Source organism: Sorex fumeus, unplaced genomic scaffold, assembly GCF_029834395.1.
Source record: "Sorex fumeus unplaced genomic scaffold, SorFum_2.1 ptg000006l, whole genome shotgun sequence".
In the NCBI taxonomy this organism is placed as follows: Eukaryota; Metazoa; Chordata; class Mammalia; order Eulipotyphla; family Soricidae; genus Sorex; species Sorex fumeus.
In genome coordinates, this window is record NW_026606063.1 from 63209050 (window position 1) to 63234371 (window position 25322).

Genomic DNA, 25322 nt, shown 5'->3' on the forward strand with positions numbered 1-25322 from the left:
GGATCATATGGGGCTAGAGGGATTGAACTCAGGTAAACCAAGGGCAAGAAAAGCACCCTACCTGGTGAACTATCACTCCAGCCTGGGATGATCCCTTTTGTGGGCACATCCGTCTTGCTCAGGGCCTTCAGCCTCTGGTGCAAGAGGCAGGTCAATAACACCCACCGAGAGGAAAACTGTAAGTCTCCAGGGTACTTTTCATCTCAAAGTGCTTTCAAGTTTTACCTGAAGAGCCCCATCATGCTACTGCACAGTGGCAGGGCAGGCACTATTGTCTTCACTGACTTGTAAAGAATGGAAGTCAAGCAAGTTGAGTTGCCAGTTTAGAAAAAAACTGTGCCAAATTTATAGAAGGTCCACAGTTCCAATACCTGACAACATTCTACCTATTCAGTTTCCTTATCTGTAAAACATGGCTAGTAAAGGTGTCTTCATCAACGATGTTATAAGGATTGATGAAATAACTCAGACAAAGGCTTATTTTTCTTTTCTTTTTTCTTTTTTTTTTTTTTGCTTTTGAGGTCACACCCAGCCATGCCCAGGGTTCACTCCTGGCTCTCAGGAATTATTCCTGGCAATGCTTGGGGGGACCACATGGGATGCCATGGATCGAACTTGGGTTGGCTGCATGCAAGGCAAACACTCTATCTAGTATACTATTACTCCAGCCCCCTGACAAAGGCTTAGAGGCACCTGGGGAAGTCTGTGGTGAAAATGTAAGTTGCTTCTTAAAATTGCCCTGATTAGAGGCAATTACTGTCTTACAGATAAGGAAGTTGAAGAACAGAAAGTAAAATGGCTCCTTTGGTCAACCAGATTGCAGGTCAACCAGATGAAAATGATTCTAAATCTGGGCTGTACTCTCCCTTTCCACTTAAGAACATGATCTTCCCAGAATTCAAGTTCTGGTCATGGTCCTTGACCCATTCACCCCGATACATAACAGTCACTGAAGACAGCGTGACTTGGTGTAACCAGCAAACCTGTCTCAGAAAACACAGAACAATGTTCCATCATCCAAACAAAACTCAAATGCCATGTTACACAAAGACTTTTATGGCACTAAGTTCTCATCCCAGTCATCAAAGCTGCAAAAATAGTCTCAACGCAGAGTCAAGTATCTGAGGCTAATCATTAACATAAAAGTCAAAAGGATGTTTTATTAGCGATTAGACAGTTGTAAAGATAAATCTTAACTTGTTTACTGAAGCGAAATTACATTTCTGGGGTGCATCGTGACATTTATTTTTCTTCATTACATAATTTCTGATATAGTCCTTTTTATGGTGAAAGGTTAAGCATACCCACAGAGTAACTATTTCTATGGTTCATGTATGCAGTGAGGATTCCAAACAACCTTCAAGCTACTTGGTCTCAGTAGAGAATAATTACCTTTGCTCTGAGCAATTTCTATTAAATGGAATTTGTAGATACGTAGGGCTGGTGATATAGTACAGAAGAGAAAATGCATGCCTCACAGACAGCTGACCTGGGTTTCATCCCTGGTATTGTATATTGTTCCCCGAACACTTTCAGGGTTGTCCCTCAGCACTGTGAACACAGTTGTGTATAGCGCAATGCCCCCAGATATGTTTAATTTTTTTAGGGGGCCTCCCAACCTATGCTTAAGGGACCTGGGGGTAACTCTCAGTGATGCTTGGCAAGCCAGGCCAGGTGACTGGATGCCAAGACCCTGGAATGCCGTGATCCAGCATTGCTGGAGGCCACCAAGCTACAGGAGCAGTGCTCAGAGCGTCATGCAGTGCCAGTGATTAAACTCAGGACCTTAAAAATGCGAGGCATATGCTCCTGCTTCCTGAGTTGGCCCCAAGTGCAAGATGTTTGTGTGAGCACTTTGCAAATAACAAAGAGATAAGCTGGAATACCTCAGCAGATAGCAGGCAGGAGAAATAGCTTAAACCTGTGCCTTTGGGATTGTTCCTGGCTCGGAGAAAAACAGCTCATGATACAGTCTCAATGCCAATAATTCCACATTCCTTTCATGCATTCATTGCTCTCTCATGCATATTAAGCTAGAGATGCCCAAAAGACAGTCAAAGTGCTAGCTGAATCTGTCTGGTCATAATTTTATATCACATTTTCCCTTACATTAAATTTACATTAGCTTTATTTATGTATGTTTTCTTGTTTTCTGATAAATTATAGTTTTGAAATCCTGGTACTATGTCCTTCTACATAGCATGCTATGTAGTGAAATGCTGTATTAAACATTGCATTATCTCATCTAAAGTGGAGAAATCCCTGTACTCAGAAAAGGGAGTCACCCAAAGCTTTGTGGGCTTGCCAAGGAAGGACTTGAATGTCCCTAAAGCAAGAGCAGAAGCACATTTATTTATTTGTTTTTGCTTTTTGGGGGGGAGGGAGGTTACACCCGGCGATGCACAGGGGTTACTCCTGGCTCTGCACTTAGGAATCACTCCTGGCGGTGCTTGGGGGTCCATATGGAATGCTGGGAATCAAACCCGGGTTGACAGCCTGCAAGGCGAATGCCCTACCCGCTGTGCTATCGCTCCAGCCCCAGAAGCACATTTCTAATATATTTCAATGCAATTGCAAATGGCAATCCATTATCTAGCCATATGTAACAAGAATTGTTTATACTCTAATAGTACTTGACTTCAACCACACACTTGTGGCCATTACTCAATGTAGTCTTGACCACAACTGGCAGCAGATAGAGTGTCAGATACTATCTTCTCACACAAAGGGTTTGGAGAGGTAGATTTGTATAAGATGATATTAGAAATAGGAAAAACAACATTCATTTTAGTATACAATATTTTATGTAGAGATTTTAACTCTCCTTAGGCTGTAGAACTCTCTCATGCCATCCTCTTTATCCATCCATCATTCTCAGTTGTCATGTACACATCCATGAATTCATGGCCCATGTCTCCACTAAGCTACTGTTTCCCCAAAGGAGTGATACAGTCCTCTCAGAGTGGTATTAGAATGATGCAGGTGGTGGTAAGGTGATGCAGGCCTTGGATGCAATTAGGGGGTGCTTTCTGTTTGTTTGCTGCTGAAAAGGGGGAGGTAGGCCAGTGAGTTTGGGAGCCTCTGCACTAATCTTTCATCTATCTACCTACCCATTCTTGGTCCTGTCCTTCTTTCCATGTACCTTTCCATGTACCTTCATCCTCGCACCCACTCAATATCTGAGGACCTGTTTTTTGCTTGTCACTGTACAGAACATCACGTACTAGTTTTTATTCCTATAAAAAGGAAAATTGTGTAATTTGAGCAAAATGACACTAAGAACAGTATTGGCATCATTTCTTCTCATTTGTCACAGATTTTCCCTGAAGATAGCAAAACATTATGAAATGCGCTAATTCTTTCTGTTAAATGAAATAAAATACTGGTAGTATGACAACAAAAGTATAAAAAATTAAAAACATTCACTCTGGTTAATAAGAGTCTTCTCACGAACACATTAGAAATACAATAATTATGATTATGTTGTTGAATCACTTTAGAAGTTCAAATCATTAAGAATAGATCCTTGAAAGAGTCTTGGAGGTGTTTGGAAAAGCTCATCTAACCATCTAGGTGTCTTTTCAGGCTGCAATTCAGTTTTGAAATTTAATTCCACCATTTCAGAATTGAGGGTAGTGAATGAATTATCCATAATACAGGTGGCCTAATAAAGACTCCATTAACAGATGTGTTTCAGAGTAGATTAAAGCAAAACATCAGAAATCACATAGAACAAAGTGAAACAAATTATGAATCTTATCAATTAGTGCGTGAAAGTGGGATCCTCAAACATGCAAAATGAAGCATTTAAATTTTTAAATTAAAAAAAAGTGGAAACAGAAAACTTTCATAGTCCTATTGAAAACATTAAATTTGTCCAAACGACTGCAATGCTAAACGCTCAACAGGAGCTCTCAGCCACACTGACTTCACCTGGTAAGTTAAATGAATGTACTGAATCCAGAAAGACATCTATCAAAGCATAGAACATAAGCAATGTCCTTCCCCCATATTTCCAATAGTACTAAAACCCACCCTCCCATTGTGGTTTATTTATAGCCATCTTGGAACCTTTGCTTATCAAACCAAATCATATTGACTTGACTTCCTAAAACACATTCAGATCCCATCACCACCGCCCAGACGAGGTAGCTCCATCTCTCCTCTCTCCTCTCTCCTCTCTCTCTCTCTCTCTCTCTCTCTCTCTCTCTCTCTTTCTCTGTCACACCCAGTGATGCACAGAGGTTACTCCTTGCTTTGCACTCAAGAATTAGTCCTGGCAGTGTTCAGGGGACCATATGGGATGCCTGGGATCAAACTCGGGTCGGTGCGTGCAAGGCAAACCCCCTGTACTATAGCTCCTCTAGCCCCTTCATCTGTCTTGAATGACCAAGCAGTTTTCTGCAATCTTTCCTCTTCATGCCACAGAGCTGCCAGTTCAGAAATGGGACAGCATCAGCCAAGCCCAGCCCTGAAGCTATCCAGGGACTCCCCAACACTTGGAGCATAGCTGCACACCTTGTTCAGTTCCAGACTTCCGAGTCTCTCTACCCCCCACCATACCCTGCTTATTTTTGTTCCTCAAACCCTCCAGTTTCTCTTATTTCTGAGTCCTTCCTGCTAAAATCCTCATTTCCTTCCCTCAGGCAGCAAGTTTTAGCTGACCACCTCTACTCACCTTTTCCATTCCCAATTGAAAGATCATACACTCCCAGAAGCCTTTCCTTTCCCTCTCAACAAACTCCCACATCCACCACCCAAACTCCAACACCTACTGCCCCTATAGGACAGACCCTCTGTTGGCTGGACTCTGCCTATTTTTTTTTTCTTCACCAGGAAAGGCTTTGTGTCTTAGGGTCTGGACTCCTCCATATTTGCTGAAGACATCACAAGCTACCTGGTAAGTTAAATGAACCAGATTGAGGGGATCTGTTTCTTCTGGAAAACAGCCAGCAACTCCTGGCTCTGCACTCAAGGATCACTCCAGAGGTAGTCAGGAGACCATATGTGGTGCCAGAATCAAACCTGGATCAGCTACAGGCAAAGCAATTCCCCATGCTCTTGAGCAGGATTCACATTACTTAACACCATGACCACTTTTCCCCCCCATCTCCTTTTCTGAATTGTTGCAGGCTCACATCTACCCGTAGGATATGTGGCTTGCACCTGTACACAAAGCATGTGCTCTACCATCTTAGCCCTCCAAGTGAAGTGACAGGGCTTGGAGTGAATTGTGGAGGAAGAGAGAGGCTGTAGAGGAGACAGCCCAGAAGTGTGGAGCACAGGCTTGCCAGGTTCAACAGCCAATACTGCCCTGCACTCAGCACCTCTTCGAACTCCACCCCCTACCCCAACAGTAAGCAGGGAGTATCCTCTGAGTATCCCTGACTGTGGTCCACCCTACCTCCCACTAAAATGAAAAGAAAACCAAATGGAGCTCCACTGTACTGGTTTCAGGGGAACAAAACCTTTCAAGTTACCAAAAGTATCAAGAAATTTAGGATTGTCTGGTTGTCTTTTTGTTGTTGTTTTGCTTTGGGTGGCCACGCTTTGCAGTGTCCAGGGCTTACTCCTGGCTCTGTGCTCAACAATTACTCCTGGTGGTACTCAGGAGACAATATAAGACACCAGGGATTAAACCTGACTTGGCTGTGTCCAGGACAGGTGCCCTACCTACTGTCTCTCCAACCCCCTTGTCTAATTGTTATCCTTATATTCCTATGTCTAGATGTTCAAGACAGAATCAGGGGCCTGAACAATACTATAGTGGGTAGGCCATCTGCCTTGTATCTAGGTTCGATCCCTGGCACACACGGTAGGCTGAACCAGCCAAGAGTGACTCGGAAGCGCAGAGCCAGGAGTAAGCCTTGAGCACCACTGGGTGTGACCCAAAAACAAAACAAAAGAGAGAGAGAGAGAGAGAGAGAGAGAGAGAGAGAGAGAGAGAGAGAGAGAGAATACTAAAAGATTGAACCAGCAGGTACTTCAAAGATGTCCCTGGGTGTGAGCTGCCAGCCCAGCAGTTGGAGAACCAGGCAGATGCCTATTCCAAACACACCAACTGAAACATTTTTTAGGCAGGGTGGCGGAGGCCTTCTGACACCATAGCACCCCCAATAAAGAGATGCAACGGGTATTTTCGCGCCTTTATCCCTATGGGGCCTGGTTTCCCACTGATACTCTCTTTTGCTATTTTGGTATTATTGTTGTTGAGGTTGCTCGTTAGGATTTTGGTTTTTGAGCCACACCTGGAGGTGCTGTGGAAGGCGAGGGTGGGGGTGGGGGTGAATGGTGGGCATGGCTCAGCTTGCTGCTGGGGGACCCACTGTGAAGTACAGGGGGGTGAGACCAGGGTCCCCGCCACACAGGGCATGAGATCCAACCTTCGGGGCTGTCTCTGGCTCCAGTCTTGGTTCCGTTTTGGTGGAAAGTTTCACCTGCCTTATGTCCCTACCTGATGCTGGGACTGACACCCCCAAACCCACAGAGGACACGCAAACGTTTCCATCATGATCTCACCTAGCGGGGACACCGCTTTTCCCGTCACCATCGCCATCACCACCACCACCACCACCAAAAGGTGTCCAAAAGGACACCTCTTGGACAGCTAAGCCCCTCACCATCCCCTTCCTCCCCCTCCACCCGCCCTCGTCCTCCCACCCACCCCCTCCCGCATCCGCACATCAGACCCTGACAGGTTCCGCCCGCATCACATGGGCCTCACCACGACAGCGGCATCCCTGCCACCGATGGGGACCGCGACCGCAAGCAGGCCACGCAGGGCGGCGAAGGGGCCCCCGCGGGATCCCCTTCGGGGACGCCTCTCCCGGGCCAGGCCAGGCCAGGCCACGCGGGGATGGGGGAGGCGGGCGGCGCGGGTCCGGGACGCTGGCGGGGGCCCGCTCCTCACCGGGCCCGGGCTCCGCCGCCTCCCGCCGCGCGCCGGCACAGGCCCCGCCGCCCCGCGCCCCTGCGGCCCCCGCGTCTCCACCGCGCCCGGCCCGGCCGGGTCTGCCCCGCTCCACTTACGCTGCGCTCGGCCGGGAGAGACAAAGGCTGCGCGACCGCCGCTCCCGCCGCGCTGCGGGGCCGAGTGGGGGCGGGGCTGGCTGGCGGGGCGGGGCTGGCGCGCCCGGACCCCGTCCCCGCGTCCTCGCGTCCCCGCGTCCTCGGCGTCCCCGCGTCCCCGCGCCGGTCCCACGACCCCGCGGTCCCGCGCCGGCCCCGCGGCCCCGCGGCCTCCGCGGTCCCGTCCAACCCCCCCCACCCCCCAAAGCCGCCGCCTTCACGGTCTGCCCCTGGGGTGGGGGGCGGAGGAGAGATGGAGGGGAGAGGTGTGCGCACGCGTCTGTGTGCCTGTGTGTGCACGAGTTCTCCGTCTGTGTGCTCACAGGCGTGTGTGTGTCTGTGTGTGTGTGTGTGCGAGCGTACGTGCGCGCACTTGTGTATTTGTGCGCGCGTCCCTGTGTGTGTCTGCCTCCAAGTGTGTGTGCGAGCACAAGCCTATGCGTTCACTGTGTGCATGTGTGCTTGCATGTCTGTGCATGTGTGCATGTACGTGTATGCGCGTATGCAAATATGTGCACATGCGTACATATGCGAGTGAATATGTGGTGTGTGTGTACACGTGAGCATGCATTTGTGCATATGTGTACTTGTGTGCACGCATGCACGTGTGTGTTTTGTGTGCAAGTGTGAGTGTGTGTGCATGTGCTTGCTTCTCAGTCATTCTCCTCTCCATCATCCCTGCATCCTATACCCCCACAATCTCAGGAGAGTGCCAGGCCCTAGGACTCTCCTGTCCAAGTGTGGAGGCTCTTACTCCTGCTCCCTCACCTTCCCTTGACTGTCAGGTGTTTGGTAAAGTGCTCAGGGATACAGGGCAGGCAAGACCAGTTGGAAGGATGGCACCTGGGTCCTTTAGGAAGGGACCAACCTATTTCCCTATGTTCTGGTCTCCTGTCTTCCACTCAGCATAGGTGCCTGGCTTCTAAGTCGGTCAAGGTAGGTAGGTATCCCAGGCTGTCTTTCCCAGGCATGCAGGGAGTCCTAGAGTGTTCCCTTTTGGGAGAAAGAACACTTTTGCATTTTATTATGAATGCTAGTTTTGATTTATTTATAAACCTTTTTGCTATTGTTATGGAATTTAAAAACAGGAAGTAGAAGAGCAGGATGAGCCCAGGATGCTCAGCATCGGCTTGAAAGGTTGTTAGCAACAACCCAAGAAAGCTCTTTCCAAAAACATGATCACATGATCGTTCTTCCCTGTGCAAAGTTCAGGCTCATTCCTCGGATCACTTGATTGATTTACTGCAATGGATTGCTGCGCACTGAGCAGTTATCTGCCCGCTTGGTGTCCAGCTTCAGCATGACCCTTTATTTTGTGTGAAGCTGGTGGGACCAACGTGCAGAACGGTTTCAGGCCTGCAGTGATGGCAGAGAGCACATTAGAGGCAACCAACAGCCAAGGGCCAAATCCCATTACTGCACCCCAGTCTTTTGATCAGAGCATTTGGGAAAATGCACACATAGAATTTTGATGCAAATTACAGGTGTTTAAATTTAATGCTCACAGGCTGTCTGAACCCAACTACAAAACTGGACTGGGATGTCTTTTGCTGCCTTGTGGGACCCCGAGTGTGAGAGCTTGAGGTTCTCTGGGTCAAGACGCCAGCAGCAGAGTTGAGTTCCCTTCTTGCTTTTCTGAAGTTCTGGGATCTGAAATGAAAATGTGGAACCTTTTTCTCCCTTCCCCTAGGGCAGGGCTCCATCCTCCAGGGCTCAGCCAGTCTAAAGTGGATCCTCAGCTGTGCCTCAGAACAGCATCTTTATTTTTTAATTTCACAGTCACGGTCATGGTCCTCCCGTTGTTCATCGATTTGCTTGAGCGGGCCCAGTAATGTCTCCATCATGAGACTTGTTACTGTGTTTGGCATATCGAATACATCATGGGGAGCTTGCCAGGCTCTGCCGTGCGGGCGAGATACTCTCGGTAGCTCACCGGGCTCTCCGAGAGGGGTGGGGGAATTGAACTCGGTTCGGCCATGTTGGCCGCTTGTAGGGTAAATGCCCTACCGCTAATTTATTTTTTATTTTTTAGTTTATAATGTAGTTCACAATATTTGATTACATTTAATATTCAAACACCAGTCCCACCACCATTACACCTTCCAACCACCATATTTTGGGTGTTTCTATCCCAAACCCCAATCCCTGCCCCAAAGCAGAACCGAAATAATAGAATATTTCCCTCTAAGGTTGGTTGCCTCCTACTTTTCAGAATATCATCTTCCAGGAGGAAGAGAACTGTCTACATAGCAGCTTATCTATACACCCAGTGACAGTGCCAGAATCTGCCATGGATACCTGCCTTCAGGAGCATTGTTAAGAGGTAGCTGTAGAAGCAGGCCGCCTTTCTGAGACTCCTATACTCCTGTTAGCCTTATGACCTGGGATCATCTATGCTGTTGTGACCACAGTGCCTTGGTTTCCTCTGCAGAAACTGCCTGTGTGTCACCCACAAGTGTTCAGACAGGTAGATACCTGCTTGAGCCTGCTGAGGGGACAAGATTATATTGATTTGATTTGATTTGATTTAATTTGATTGGGGAAGGGCGGATGGGAGTTGGGACACAGTGATTCAAACTCAAAAGTAGGGCTGGAGCAATAGCACAGAGGGTAGGGCATTTGCCTTGCACACGGCTGACCCGGGTTCAATTCCCAGCATCCCATATGGTCCCCAAGCACTATCAGGAGTAATTCCTGAGTGCATGAGTCAAGAGTAACCCCTGTGCATCGCCGAGTGTGACTCAAAAAGAGAAAAAAAACTCAAAAGCATCTGCTGCCCCAAAGGATGAGCAGCCTCACTTGAAGCTGAAAGAACCCCCAACTTTTTTCTGTACGGTTCACATGGCCAGTAGAGAGGAAGTGGTGGGGGCATGTTTGTGAACTTCTTCACTGACAGTAGTCCAGAAAAGGGAAGCGTCCATTCTCTGTTCACCTACATTAGCCACACTGGCCTTGGTGAATAGAAGTGAGACCCTCTCTACACTCATAGACACCTCTTCAGCCTCCTCCAGTCCCAACACCTCTAAAAAGTCCTCCTGGAGCTTTGGGCCTGCCCCAGGTCAGAGAGTAGGGCAGAGTTACTGTGTTTATTATGTTGGCTCACCTAAAGGAAAAGGACCGAGAGCTGGAGTGATAAACGCTGATGCCACTTTCTCCATAACATGCGGTAAGTCCCAGCAGTGTGCAAAGAGAAAGAGAAGTTGTCCTAGTAACTAACACAAAGAGATGGTAGAGTGTAGAGTGTCCCCCCCACCAAAGGGAATGAACAACCCAGGGTTTCCTTGTCAAGCCCCCTGCCCTCCCCCCTCCCCGGCAAGTACAGGAGGCTCAGACTTGCTTACCTGCTTGTCCTTCCTTGCATCGGGCAGTGGCTATGGAGTCAGAGATATACCCTCTGCTGTTCTCGTTCCTGGAGTGGGAGGCAGAGTCACCCCTGTGATGTGGTTCTGGAACCCCTCATTCTTCTCTCCAGAGAACCTACCTTTCTCTGCTTTCTAGGACCTCCTGCACTCCTGCTTCCACTCTCATTTCCCTGCCCTCACTTCAGCTCTTCTTTGATTAACATTTTATGTATCTATTTTTAGTCACGCAAAATGTGGATTTTTGTTTTATTTAGTTAGTTTTTATAAAGTTGTTCATGATGATTTGTTACTTTCAATATTCCAACATCAATTCTACCACCATTGCACCTTCCCACCACCATTATTTCCAATTTCCCCAACCACCCCTCAAGCCTGTCAAAATGTGAATTTCCTTTTTTTGTTTGTTTGTTTTTAATTTAGACACCATGGTTTACAAGTCTGTGAATGAAACATGAATGAAACATTCCAGTACCACACCTTCAGCAGAGAGTCTGCTTCCTCCACTCTTTCCCCAGTGTCCCTCCCACTACTGACCCTCATGGTAAGCTTCCTACGGAAGACCAACTCTCAATTTCTGTTGCCTTTGGGCATTTGTTATTCACCTACTATGTTTCCCACATATGAGAGTGTTTATTCTGTGTCTCTCCCTCTCCTTTTGAGTAACTTCACTTAGCATGATGCTCTCAAGATCCAGAAAACATAATAACAATTTGCATGATTTCACCTTTTCTTATAGCCAAGAAGTTTTCATTGTATGTACCATAGTTACTTTATCCAGTCATCTGTTCCTGGACATTTGGGTTGTTTCCAAATTTGGGCTATTGTAAATAGTGGTGCAATTAACACAGGAGTGCAAATGTCTTTTCTGAAAACAGTTTTTGAGACCTTGGGGGAGATGCGTAGAAGTAAAATTGCTGGGTCATAGTCCTGTTTTTTTTTTTTTTTCAGAAGTGTCCTAGTTTTTTAGGTTATGTTTAGGACACTTTTTCAGAAGTGCCCATATTATTTTCCAAAATGGTCGGATCAAAAGACATGCCCATGAGCAGAAAATGAGAGTCCCATTTTCCCCACACCCATGCCAACAAGTGGTTATTTTTGTTCTTTTCTGATGAGAGCCAGTTCCACTGGTATAATGTGATATATAGGTGCTGTTTGTATTTGCATTTCTATGATAATAAATGATGCAGATAATTTCTCCAAATACCTTCTGTGCATCTATATTTCTTCTTTCAATTCTTGTCTTTCCTGTTCTTTCTTGGGCTATGGGTCACATTGATAGTTTAAACCTTTTGATGGATGTTATGGATGATACAGTTGAACAAAATCAAGAGTATCATACTAAGTGAAATGAGTTAGAAAGAGAGGGGCAGACGTAGAAGGACTGCACTCATTTGTGGAATATAAAGTAACAGAATGGGAGACTAACACCCAAGGATAGTAGAGACAAGGACCAGAAGGATTGCTCCACAGCCTGGAAACTGGCCTCACATGCTGGAGGAAAAGGCAGCTCAGATAGAGAAGGGAACACCAAGTAAAGGATGCTTGCAGGGCCTGCTCAGGATGGGAGATGTGTATTGAAAGTAGACAATAGACCAAACATGATGGCCACTTAATACCAATATTGCAAACCACGACACACTAAAGGGGGGTGGGGAATGCACCTGCCCCAGGAGTGCGGGGGGAGATGGGGGGGAGGGATACTGGAACATTGGTGTGGAGAATGGGCACTGATGGAAAAATGGGTACTCGATCATTGTATGACTGAAATGTAAGCATGAAAGTTTACAAGTCTGTAACTGTACCTCATGGTGATTCATTTAAAAAGAAGAAGAAGAAGAATGCTATACACTATTAAAATGATAAAGAACTTTGGTCATGATTAAGAAACAGAGTTTAGCTTAGCAAAATGGAACACCATCCAAACATGAAAGGACAGCTTGTCATGATGGATGGATACAATGCCTATAAAGACCAACTTAGGAAGATCAATTAAGAGTCAGATGTATAATATCTGGGCTTCCAGCTGTTAAATAATACTGAACTTATCGACATTGACAATAAGCCTGGATAGAAGACTTTCAATCCAAATGAAGAGAAAATGCTTTACAATAAGCCAAATGCTAGCAACTAAATTAAGGCAGTAAATATATCTGTGGTTCCAGTCCATTTACTATTATAGAGACTACAGATCATGATAATGAACAGCAGATTATTAACCACAAGTGCCCCATGCATCATAAAAAAAAATTTGAGGCACTCACTTTACCACAGTCAAGGAATCCAGTTTTTCCGGGTGAAAGGAGAAGCTTTCATTGACTGGTTGGAAATGAACATTGAGGCCATATGGTTTTCCTTCATATATTAAGAGTTAGGGGTCTGTGTCCCTTCCCCACAAACATAGAGGGGCAGAGGACTACCTCAGTCAACAGAGAATGACAGAAGAGTTGATACATGAGTTATAAGCTAGCGCATGAAAGACCTGATTTGATAAAAACACTTGCTCTATCCTGTTCGGACAGGTCTACCCCAGAATGCAGCCCCTGGGCTGGGAGAGTGCACATGGAAATGTCATTGAGAGGCATTCAGGTCAATATTTTCAGCTTTTCAGGCTCCTGAGTCCATGCTCCAGGTGTGTGAGTGAAGATAATCCTGGCATACAGCCTTCAAAAAACTGTTTGAGTCTTTTTTTTTTTCCAGCCAAGCCCTCCGATGTATGGACAAGAGCCTAGTGAAACCTTTTGTGACTTTTGCAAAAGGTTAATCCTCAAAATCTATAAACATTAGAAAATGGTTGTTTAATGTTGCTGTGTCTGGTAGTTATTATATAGAAATAGCTAACAGAAATATCAAATATTAAAAAAAACATGCTAGATAAGGTGAAGCCATTTTTTTCTTTTTGGGTCACACCCTGTGATGTTCAGGGGTTACTCATGGCTTTGCATTCAGGAATTACTCCTGGCAGTGCTTGGGGGACCATATGGGATGCTAGGGATCAAACCCGGGCTGGCCATGTGCAAGGCAAATGCTCTACCCACTATATTATAACTCTGACCCTGATGAAGCAGTTTGTCTTCCAAAAGCTCACCACACCTGGTGGTACTCAGGGCTTATTCCTGGCTCTGGGAGACTGAGGGGACCATATGGAGTGTGGAAGATTGTGACTGATGTCCAGTCAGCCAGGGGCAAGGCAAGTGCTTTACCCATTGTACTACCTCTCTGGATCCAAAGATTACAGTCTTAGCAAGGATCAGAGGGTTCAATAAGAATCAAGGATTGTTGTGCTGGCGTGAGCTGTGAATGAACAGAAAGATAGCTCAGCATAAGACTGTGAGTTTATTAGAAGCTCTTTGCTGAGGACCCCATGTCAGAAGAGAAAGAGACTCGGAGCCGTTTGCTAAGAGAGTATCTTTTTTATCCTCTAAAGGTGGATTTACAATCTACATGCATTCTTACCAATGAAACAAGGGAGACAGAGGTAATAAGTAAAAGAAAAACAATCAATGCATCATTCCCACGTGACATGACCTTAGGGTGCTCAAAAGAAAAATAGCCAAGGTCAGTATATCTTGCCCACTTTGATGCAGCCTTCAGGTAACATCTCCCATGTACTCCCATAAGTCTGTCAGGACTTACGTGCTCCCATAAATCTGGTGGACTGATGGCACTAGCCACCCATAAATCTAGTGGGCACAGTTTCCCAGTCCCCATTACATTTTCTTAATTTTCATTAAAGTTTCATAATTCTCATTACATACAGCTTCTTATTTGTTATTATACTATTACTAAGAGATCAAGGATCAGAGCATTCAGTAAGGATCAAGGATCAGTAAGGGACTCACTGAATTCCAGGCTGTGCGCTCCCTTACTTGCTGTGTGATCTTGAGAAAGCTGCTACCTCTCTTCCCATCGTATGCCACCTGTAAAGTAAGGATACCAATAGCACCTCTGTAGAAAGCTACTAATGAACATCCTAGTTGCTTCTGAGTTTTGGCAATTATGAATAAAGCTACTTCTTTGTCTGTGTGCAAGTTTTTGTATAGACATAAATTTTCAGTTCCACAGGGCATGGTAGTTAGAATGTATCTTTACCATTTTGTGTTTCCACCAGTAATGAATGAATCTTCCTCCTCCTTCACAGTGACATGGAATTTGGATGTTCCCAGTGTTCTGGAGTTTACATTCTAATAGGTAACTAGTGATATCTCATTGTTATTTTACCTTGCATTTTCCTCATAACAAATAGGACATTTTTTGGATGCTTCTCTGCCATTTTTTAAAAGAATCTAATAAGGTCTAGCATGGTGTATATTATAAACTACATAAACTTCCCCCAGTTTTGAGCAGAGCTTAGAATAAGAAAGACTCTACAGTATGCTTTGCTTTCTGTGCAAGCATCCTTGTCATCATCTCCCTCCAGACTTGGAACCATTCCTAGTAGTAAACGCTTTTTTGTGACAAGTCTCCATTGAGGAATAACAGAGAAAGCCCCTGAGCTTCTGCAGCAAGGCCATGCTCTCAACAGTGAAGAATTACTCAGCTTTTGACAAACAAACAATCTTGGTGCATCTTTGTGCAGCTTGGGGATGCCTCAGGGGTGGAGTGCCTACCTTTGTTGAGTTCAATCCCTAGTGTCACCTCACATGTCTTAATATGATCTTGGTGGTATGGCATTGTCATTTGGGATCCCCAGCATCATAACAAGGTCTTCGGTTTACAGTGCACCACATTCAACTGCATTCATCACAGCAACTAGGGCATGTGAACCCTGGCAAGAACCAAACTAACAGGTGGAAACACAACAGCCAAGTGTGTTCCCAAGCTATCCTAACAATAGAAGGAAAACAGTTTTTAACTTAATAAGAGAAACAACCACTGCTGTGCTGCTGCTAGGTGGATGTAGTCCTCTCTCTCTCTCTCTCTCTCTCTCTCTCTCTCTCTCTGCTCTTTGGGTCACACCCAGCGATGCTCAGGGGTTACTCCTGGCTATGCACTCAGGAATTACTCCTGGCAGTGCTTGGGGGACCATATGGGATGCTGGAAATCTAACCTGGGTCGACTGCATGCAAGGCAAGTGCCCTACCTGCTGTGTTATCACTCCAGCCCCTGTAGTCTTCTCTCTTGACCATGACACAGCAATGATCAGTCAGGTCTTTACAGAGTCTCCAAGTCATAAGATTGGGCAGACTGAGTAATAATTCTCAATGCATCCAGTACTGAGCACAGCCATGGATAGAAGGCCAGGCTAGCTACACAAGAGATATCAAACACCTGTTGTACTATAACCCCAAACTGCAATCCTAATCTATGGCATGCCAGGGGATGGTAAGTAGCAAAAAGGGGTGTGGTAAAGATGGCTATCTTGGTATATGGATAAAAGCTAAAGATGAATAACTAGCACTATCAAAGGTACTTTTAAAGATTATGAAAAAGCAAGGTTATTCTAAAGGTTAGCATTTTGAGCAGTATACTTGATCACTGATTTTGTTTGGAAAGAGATGATTAGTCTTTGTATTTATTTGAACAAGATTAGAATATATTTGGACAACTGATCATGGCCTAGTTGACTGGTAGTAGTCTAGAATGAGTAATATAGAAAAAACAGGTTTAGGATAAAGCTCTATGGTTGGGTCTACTGTGTCGATCATGAGAATAAAGGTATTGGTAAAACATGTTAAAGTATCTATAGTAACTATGGAAGCAACAATAAGCTGTGGGCACTGTAAGATTTTGAGCCATATTAATCGTTGTTGCAAGAGATTTTTGTATGCATTATAATATATGCAAACCGTATACCACCAGCTTCTCTTTCTAGCTCTTCTACTCAGAGTCCATGTTTTCTTACCTACTTCCCCTCAAACCAGATGCTCGGGATAGCTTTTATGACACAGTCTGCTGAAATTATTCAAAGTAGGCAACCCTAGCTCCCCCATTCCTTTCCATAGAATTCACAGTAAAGGGTCAGAGAGAGAGGACAGTGGGTAGGGCACCAACCTTGCAGTTGGCCAGGCCGGGTTCAATCCCGGCACCTCATATGGTCCCCTAAGCACCACCAGGAGTAATACCTGAGCACAGAGCCAGGAATAACCCTTAAGCTTCTCTGTGTGTGGCCCCCAAAACAAAACAAAGAAACAAAACAAGCAAGCAAACAGTAAAGGCTCTTGTCTGGGGGCTGGAGTGATAAGCAGGTAGGGCATTTGCCTTGCACACAGCCAACCCGGATTCAATTCCCAGCATCCTATATGGTCCCCTGAGCACTGCCAGGAGTGATTCCTGAGTTTAAAGCTAGGAGTAACCCCTGAACATCACCGAGTGTGACCCAAAAAGCAAACAAAAGAAAAAGACTCTTGTCTGAATTTCCCCCCCATACTCAACCTTTGCCTCATGTGCCTGTTTGGCATGATGTGCCCCTGCTTTTTGGTATCTATTAATAATAAGTAACCTTTTCAGTGACAGGTGCTTTGTGATCTTTTGGCCTTACTGTACCTGAATAATAATAAAGTCTACATTTAAGAACATCCCATATAGCTTCAAATCTACTTTAATCACTTCACTTAATCACTTAACTTCCCGTTAGTCGTCGATTTGCTCGAGCGGGCGCCAGTAACGTCTCCATTTGTCCCTGTCGCGTGCTAGTGTAGCCCAATGGCATCTGTTCGCTCCTGGAACATGAAGGGCCTCAAACCGATCGTTCATGATCTTGATGAAGAAGTCTGACCATCTGGAAGGTGGGCGGCCATGCGGTCTTTTGACATCCCGTGGAATCCAGTCGGTAACAGCTCTAGTCCAACGGTCGTCTTTAAATCTCATTACGTGACCAGCCCATCTGATTTTCGACACCTTGGCAAATGAGACAGCGTCCCTGATTCTTGATCGTCGACGGATGTCAGAACTCCGGATTCTTTCTCTCATTTGAGTGAAACGTGATATTCCAAGCATAGCTCTTTCTATTCTTCTTTGGGAGACCTGAATAGCGTTCTCATCTTGTTTGCATAGGGCCCAGGTCTCTGAGGCATATGTTAATGCAGGAAGAACAGTGGAATCAAAGAGATGTGCCCGGAGCCGGAGGTTCTTCGTCCTCTTAGCTATTTCTTCGATGTTCTTGAAGGCGTTCCAAGCCGCTCTCTTCCTCCTGCACAGCTCGGGTGCCAGGTCATTTGTCATGTTGACCTCTTGACCTAGGTACACATAGCTGTTGCATTCGGACATGGTCGTTCCATTGAGAGTGAATAGGGCGTCAGGAACAAGGCTGTTTCTCATAAACATTGTCTTCGTAAGATTCAGCTGTAGTCCTACATTTCCACACTCACGGTCAAAGTCGGCCAGCATTTGTGCCGCTTGGCTGATGTTTGGTGTTATTAAAACAATGTCATCAGCAAAGCGGAGATGGTGTAGTTGCCGATCATCTATCTTCACTCCCATTCCTTCCCATTCCAGTCGTCGCATGATGTTCTCGAGGGTGGCACTGAAGAGTTTTGGTGAAATGGTATCACCCTGCCGCACCCCTCTCTTGACATCAACGATCACTTCTTTGTAGAATGGTGAGATCCTGGCAGTGAATCCGCAATACAGCTCACGGAGGATCCTGATGTATTGGGCTTGAATGCCCTGATTGGCTAGGGCTTCAATGACAGCTTCCGTCTCAACAGAATCAAAGGCCTTCTTTAAATCAATGAACGTTAAACAGAGCGGCATCTTGAACTCCCGAGAAACCTCAATGAGCTTGGTTATTGTGTGGATATGGTCGATGGTGCTGAATCCTTTGCGGAACCCGGCTTGCTCGCATGGTTGTCCTTCATCTAGTGTTCTAGTGTTCTAGTGCCAATCCTATTTAGGATGACTCGAGTGAACAACTTGTAGATGACAGACAATAGGCAGGTCGGGTGATAGTTGCCAATGTCATGGATGTCTCCCTTCTTGAACAGTAGTACGGTCCTGCTGGTTTTCCATTGGGACGGAACCTTGCATTCAGACAGGTAGCGAGTAAAGAGCCGAGCCAGTGTATTGATGAGTACTGACGGCAGGTTCTTCAGGTGTTCAGGTCTGACCTTGTCTGGGCCTGGTGCTGTTTGTTTCTTTACCGACGAAATGGCCTGTCGGATTTCAGAAGGGAGAACGTTGGGAACGACATATCCATCCTGTGGAATTTGGTATGTCGGCAAGTGGACATGGCTATCGAAGAGATTTGAGTAGAAGTCATGGATAATCTTCTCCATTGCCGTTCTGGAGGATGTGATGGATCCATCAGGACGTCGGAGGGCAGTCATCTTGATCTTATAGTTGGCGAAGGACAGGCAGGCGTTACAAATACTTTTCCCGGCTTCTGCCGCATCTACCAGTACTTCTGCTCTTCTCTCTTTGAGGTCTTCCTTGATCGCATCTCTGCACTGCTTTGCGAGCTCGGATGTTAGCTTGCGGTTGCCTGAGGCATGCGCCAAACCACGCTGGCGAATTAGCTCAAGAGTTTTTGAAGATAGGCGATTTTTTGTGGCTATCTCTCTCTTCAGCCCAGGACAGCACATGGAACTTGCCTCTTCTGGTGCGCCCCTCATTGCTTTTGTATCTGAATGACACAAGCACCCAGGCTTATCACAGGTGGTATTCTGTCCACTCACAGAGGAGACCTGCCCAGTGTCGCCACCACAAATCTACTTTACAATACAGAAAAGGTGGAGTGAGTGGCTACTTTGGGATCCACCATTTGATTCACCACCCAGAAGCTGCCAGCCTATTGGAGAAATGGCTAAGGAACTAGACAATGACAGTATGTGAGAATCAAGTGTCATGCTTCAGGATGCAGCCAATGTCTTGAATATCTTCTATGACGCTAGATAACTGGTGGGAGAAAAACCTGAGCCCAAGAATAAGGGGCAGAGAATAAGAGTTCCCATGGATTTCCTTTCCAGGGATTTTTCTACTGAACTTTGTATTCCTGCCCTTATAACTCTGAATTCAACCAGGTTGTTTGGAGGCCTAGAAACACAAATTTGGGGAAACATTAAAGGAGCCATTGAATTATAAGCTATGCCAGCTTTTTGGACTCTGTGAGTCTAGGGAAAAGAAGAATAGAATATAACTTACCATCTTAGCAGACTGTGGGGTGATTATTAGACAATGAAGACAGGGAAGAAACTACATGAACCCAATTGTCCAACTTGACTTCCTCCTAGTAAGGGTGACCTGTGGCCTGAGGAAGGCCTGGTCGCCAAAGGCCACTATTGTCAGCAGAGGTGGTAGTTGTAAGGTTTACTTGAGATCAAAGAGCTGATAATTTTACCACATTTCCAGAATCAAAGATAATCAATCAAAGATCATCCTACCCATGTAGATAGGGCTTATAGCCCATCCCAAGACTGGGAGCCCGAAAGGCTATAATCCATGCTTACCAAGCATAGCACTCTCACTGGCCTTTTTTCCTTTCCCAAAAACTGGTCTTTGTTCCTTTCCCAAGACAACTTAACATCCCACTTAGACTCTCCCAGAGTTTACCTCTACTCCAGCCTCACTATAGGTCATAGTAGGGTCCATCTGCAAATGCACCCAATAAACTTCTATTTTTTCACTTTACATGTCCCTCTGTCTGTGCCAGGTGAGGTCTCTGACCTATTAGTAGGTGAGGGTGAAACAACTGTAAATGCTACAGACTGAATGTCTGCTTCTCCCAAATTTACCCGTTAAACCCCTCATCCCCAATATAACACTATTTGATGAGTTTTTGGGAAATGAAGCCTTTGTCATGTAATTATTGTCCTTACAGGAAGACACACAAGGACCAGAAAGGTAATACAGGGATTATGGAGCTTGATTTGCAATGCAGCCAAAGATGTTGGATACCCAGTACTGCATATGGTTCCACAAGCGCTACCAGGAGTGACTCCTAAGAAAAGCTAGGAATATCCCCCCCACATCACCAGATATGATCCAGTCCTACCCACTGTTATACCCTACACCCCCCACCCCCACCCCTCAAACAAAGAAGAGTTATGAGAAACTTGCTTTTTCTCATATCAGCGGAGAGAAGGCAGCTGCCTACAAGCTGGAAGTGGGCCCGCACCAGGCACACAAGATCTCCAGCACCTTGATCTGAGACTAGCATCCTCAAGAACTCTGAGAGATCACTTAATCTAAGGACTTTTTGTTAGAGCAGCAGGAATAGACTAGGACACTAAGTTATGTAATAGAAGAAAGTGATGATGTTAATAATAAATATCCACCATATCCCTAAGATGAAATGGTATAGTTTATTCTCATGAACTTCCCAGTTCTCAGTTTCCTCTCAGGAACAGACATCCATGGACTCTTAGGAGAGCTGTTCCCCAAATATACATGGAGAACTTATATTCCAACAGGATAAGGGGTGAACTCTGACTGACAGGCAAATGGGCCATTTCCTTCCTAGCAGCATCAGCACCTAGTGTGGGGATCTAGGACACAGACAGTTCCTTTCAGATCCACCTCAACTAGAAACTAGCACCTTGTCTAGGTTATAGAAAGCAAAGGAAGGTGACTGAGTGCAAGGTCATTTTGTGATTGTGGTGAACTGTGCCACCTCTGGAGTGCTCTAAGGCTGCATGGGACATACACTGCAATTTTGTGGCGAGGCATCACACTCAGCAATGCTCAGGAGTTACTCCTGGCTCCGCATTCAAGAATTACTCCAAGTAGTGCTCACGGGGCCATACTGGATGTTAGGGATCAAACCTGGGTTGGTCATATGCAAGGCAAGCCCCCAACAACTGTACTCTCTCTCTAGTTCCTTACATTGCAATTTAACTTTTTTTTTTTGCTTTTTTTGGGTCACACCCAGTGATGCTCAGGGGTTACTCCTGGCTCATGCACTCAGGAATTACTCCTGGTGGTGCTCAGGGGACCATATGGGATGCTGGGAATTGAACCCGAGTAGGCTGTGTGCAAGGCAAATGCCCTACCTACTGTGCTATTGCTCCAGCCCCCTTAACTTCTTTCTTTGCCGGATCCTTTCACCTTCCGTGCACAGATGTCAATTGCTCTATTAGTCCAAACTGCCAGAACAAAGTACCACCAATTGAGTGGCCTAAACAACACATCCATTCTCACACAGCTGGAGTGTAGAAGTTCAAGGTTTAAGTGCTGACAGTGTTTGATTCTTCTGAGGTGCCCCTCTGTGGCTCCCTGGTCCTCATATGCTCTTCTCTCTGCCTATTTCTGTGTTCTATCTTCTTTGTTTATAAGGACACTGAGTCATAGAAGATCAGGTTTTATCCCACTTGCCTCATTTGAGTGAATCATTTGTTGGTAGACCCTATTTCCAAGTAGTCACATCTTGAGATACTGAAGATTAGTGTTTAAAGTTATGAATTTGGGGATTAGAAAACACAATTTAGCCCCTAGGATTCTCTCAGAAACATTTTTTTATCTCAAGGTCCATCTCAGTGTCTACATCTGGCAAATCTATCCTGGGACAGAGTTAAGGCATTGAGCCTTGATTCCTGGGGAAAATAGGCTGAGCCTGATTGAATTTCTTCTTTTTTTGTTCTCTATCCTTATTAAGCACCCAGCCAAGCTCTGCATCTGCCCCTTCTCTCTTTTTACCCATAAAAAATGTATTTTTAATTAAGTTAGGATTATGCAGCCCAGAGAGTCACCTTAGGGCTGAAGTCTTTAGGCTAATCCTGATCTAATTAATAATGATTTAAAAAAAATAACGGAATGATTGCCAGCTGTGAGATTCCCAGAACTGCAGGAACAAATATTTTACATTAAAAATACAACTATTGGGGGCTGGAACAATAGCACAGCAGGTAGGTGTTTGCCTTGCACGCGGCTGACCTGGGTTCTATTCCCAGCATCTTATATGGTCCCCCAAGCACTGCCAGGAGTAATTTCTGAGTGCATGAGCCAGGAGTAACTCCTGTGCATCACTAGGTGTGACCTGAAAAAAGCAATATATATATATATATATATATATATATATATATCAACTATCACTATCACTCTGGGGTAGGGTACTTCCTTGCACACGGCTGATCTGGGTTTGATCCCTGACATCCCATATCATTCCCCAAGACTGCCAGGAGTGATACCTGAGTAGAGAGTCAGGACTAAACCCTAAGCACCACCCGTGTGACCCCAAAAACAAACAAACAAAAAGTCTAACTGTTGAGGCCAAAAAGACAGTACAAATGCCTTGCATGTATCTACAGTGGCCTCCACCCTGCTTCAAATCCCCAATACCACATATGGTCCCATAAGTGCTGCCAGGGGTTACTCCTCAACGCAGCCAGGAACAGTCCCTGAGCACAATCAGGCATAATACCACCACCCCTTCAAATAAATTTTAAAGTGAAACTTTTATTTTATATTTGAGAATAAAATTATCCTTGTAAATAGTAGGGATAAGTACCTGGAGGATTACTCCACAGCTTAGGAGTGGGCCTCACATGTTGGGGGAAAAGGCAGCCCAGATAGAGAAGGGACCACCAAGTAAAGGGTACTAGGAGGGCCCTCTTGGAATTGGAGATGAGAGCTAAAAGTACTCTATATACCAAACATGATGGCCACTCAATACCTCTATTGCAAACCACAACACCCAAAAGGAGAGAGAAAGCAAAAGGGAATGCACAGAAGCGGGATGGGGTGGAGGGGATAGGGTGGGGTGGTGGGAGGGATGCTTGGACCATTGGTGGTGGAAAATGGGCACTGGTGGAGGGATGGGTACTTGATCATTGTATGACTGAAATGCAAGCACAAAAGGTTGTAAGTCTGTAACTGTACCTCATGGTGATTCACTAATAAAAACCTTTTTAAAAAAATAAAATAAAATTATCCTTGGAATTAAATTCAAACTAGTATAGACAATGGATTACATTGTATAATGTCCATAATGGGCTCTCATGGTTCCAAAATACTTCAGAGAACCCCACTTGTCACAGTCCCCTAGATGTGTACAGGGCTCTCTTGGTTGCTGACATCATAGTAAGGTTCATACAAGCCTGGAAGCTATAACCCACCTCTTCCACAGCTCAGCAGCACTCTGGGGACATCTGCCTTCTATGATCCTCCCAAATCAGACATTAACCAACAGGCCTATGCCTACCAGGTCAGTTTGGGGTATAGCAGAATAGGCAGGCTGACTCCCTCCCCTCTGACATGAAGTGGAAAGCCACAACTGTTACTTAAGAGCTAACAGCCACACCTAATGCTGTAAGGCGACCTAGAACCAGTGGGTGGAAGCAGGGTGAACCAAGTGTCCTGGAAAGCAGACAGCTGTGTGAGTGCCATCTTCACCTTCACACAAGACAGGGAAAATACTTCCCTTTGTTATTTTTTTAATCTTTATAAAATTGTTCACATTGATTTATTATGTTCAGTATTCCAACACTAATCCCACCACCATTACACCTTCCCACCACCATTATTTTCTATTTTCCCAACCACTACCCAGGCCTGTCCCAGTAGCAGACCCTAAATGATTTATTTTGTATTGCTTGTTATAATGAATTCACTAAAAGTGATCGAAACAGATTTCCTTCAGAGAAAGTGTGTAGATTGTTGTATCTCAACCTGGAACCATTAAACTCTTATATAAAAGATTACTAACGTGATGTTAACAAGTTGAAGCCTTGTGGTTGCCTTCTACTTTATATCCCATCCAATGTGCTGTGCTACTACTCCTAGTATGTCAGTCATGTGAAGTAGGAGTTGTCACTCTAGGAATTCTAAAATTTTGATGAGGTGATACAAATGGTGTTGAATTATTAACTAACTGGCTGGTAACTTTGGACACTGGAAGCATCTCTGAAGTTCACTGATATCTTTTGAGATTTATTGTAGATTAATAAGCTTATTTGGTGATCACTGGAGGCAGGAATGGGGGGGGGTCACCCATCCTCAACTCTGTGTTAGCCTGAAGATTTCAGTAACAAACCCACATACCTGAGTTTTTCAGCAGATGCATTCCTGCAAGAGGCTTGCTCAAACCTGTGGGGTCTGGCCATGAGCATGACTCTGATGGGTTCTGGAAATTTTTGACTGCCAGGGCTCTGCTGAGGAAGGTGGAGGGACTCACCCCCACCCTCCTGGCTTACCCTGGTTCTGAAATTCAGCCTGTGACAGGGTCTGGAGGCATCTCTGCAGCTTTCTGTTCTCTTTTCAGATTTATCAGAAAAACTGTCCTTAAGAATACACATAGCTGCAGTGGTCCCTTAATGACTTCTGGGGGGGGGGGGGGTGGCTTTATTTTGTATGGCAGTTTTGGATCCATAATGGAAACAGGTGGGAATTTGAGAGATTGCTCATATTTGCCACTCCCACAAAGGCATGGCCTCCTCCATTATCAACCCCTGCTCCCCCCACCTCTCCCCTCACACACACACACAATTTGGTTGTTGATATATATATATATCTTCTAATTGCCTGATAATTTTCAGTACACTCTGTGTTTAGGGCCAGAGACAGCATCAAGGTTAGGATTCCATGCATCTGACACTAGATAAATCCCCAGCACCACATAGCTCCCTCAGCATCACCAAGTTTAACCCTGGAGGTCTCCAAGCATCACTAGCATAGTCCAAGTGATCCCCAGAACCAGGGGGCACAAACAGCCCCACGTCCTCAGTTCCTTGCATGCCTCCTGAGACCAACTCACTGCTTAGGGGCCCCTACCCCCCAAATAAAAATAATCTCTGTTTAACAATTGCAGGCTCTATACTCATCTACAACCAGAAATGGATTTTCAGAAAATATTCAGCTGTTGGAAGAGACTTGAGAACATACTGGAGCACAGGGGTTACAGATAGTACAAGAGTTAAGAGTCTTGCCTTGCATGGGGCTCACCAGGGGTCAATCCCAGACACTACATATGGTCCCTCAAGCCCTGCCAGAAGTAATCTTTGAGCACAGAGCCAGGAGTAAGTT

The 25322-nt window shown here is 45.4% G+C and overlaps 1 protein-coding gene across 1 annotated transcript in view; it reads right to left on the bottom strand.

Annotated features, from left to right (window-relative positions):
• GPR45 (G protein-coupled receptor 45) overlaps positions 1-7148 on the bottom strand; it is an 82169-nt gene extending 75021 nt beyond the window's left edge. Inside the window, exon 1 of the mRNA XM_056125432.1 lies at positions 7030-7148. The gene's annotated coding sequence lies outside the window, so the exon portion shown is untranslated. The remainder of the gene's footprint in view (positions 1-7029) is intronic.
• Between the last annotated feature and the right edge of the window lie 18174 nt (positions 7149-25322).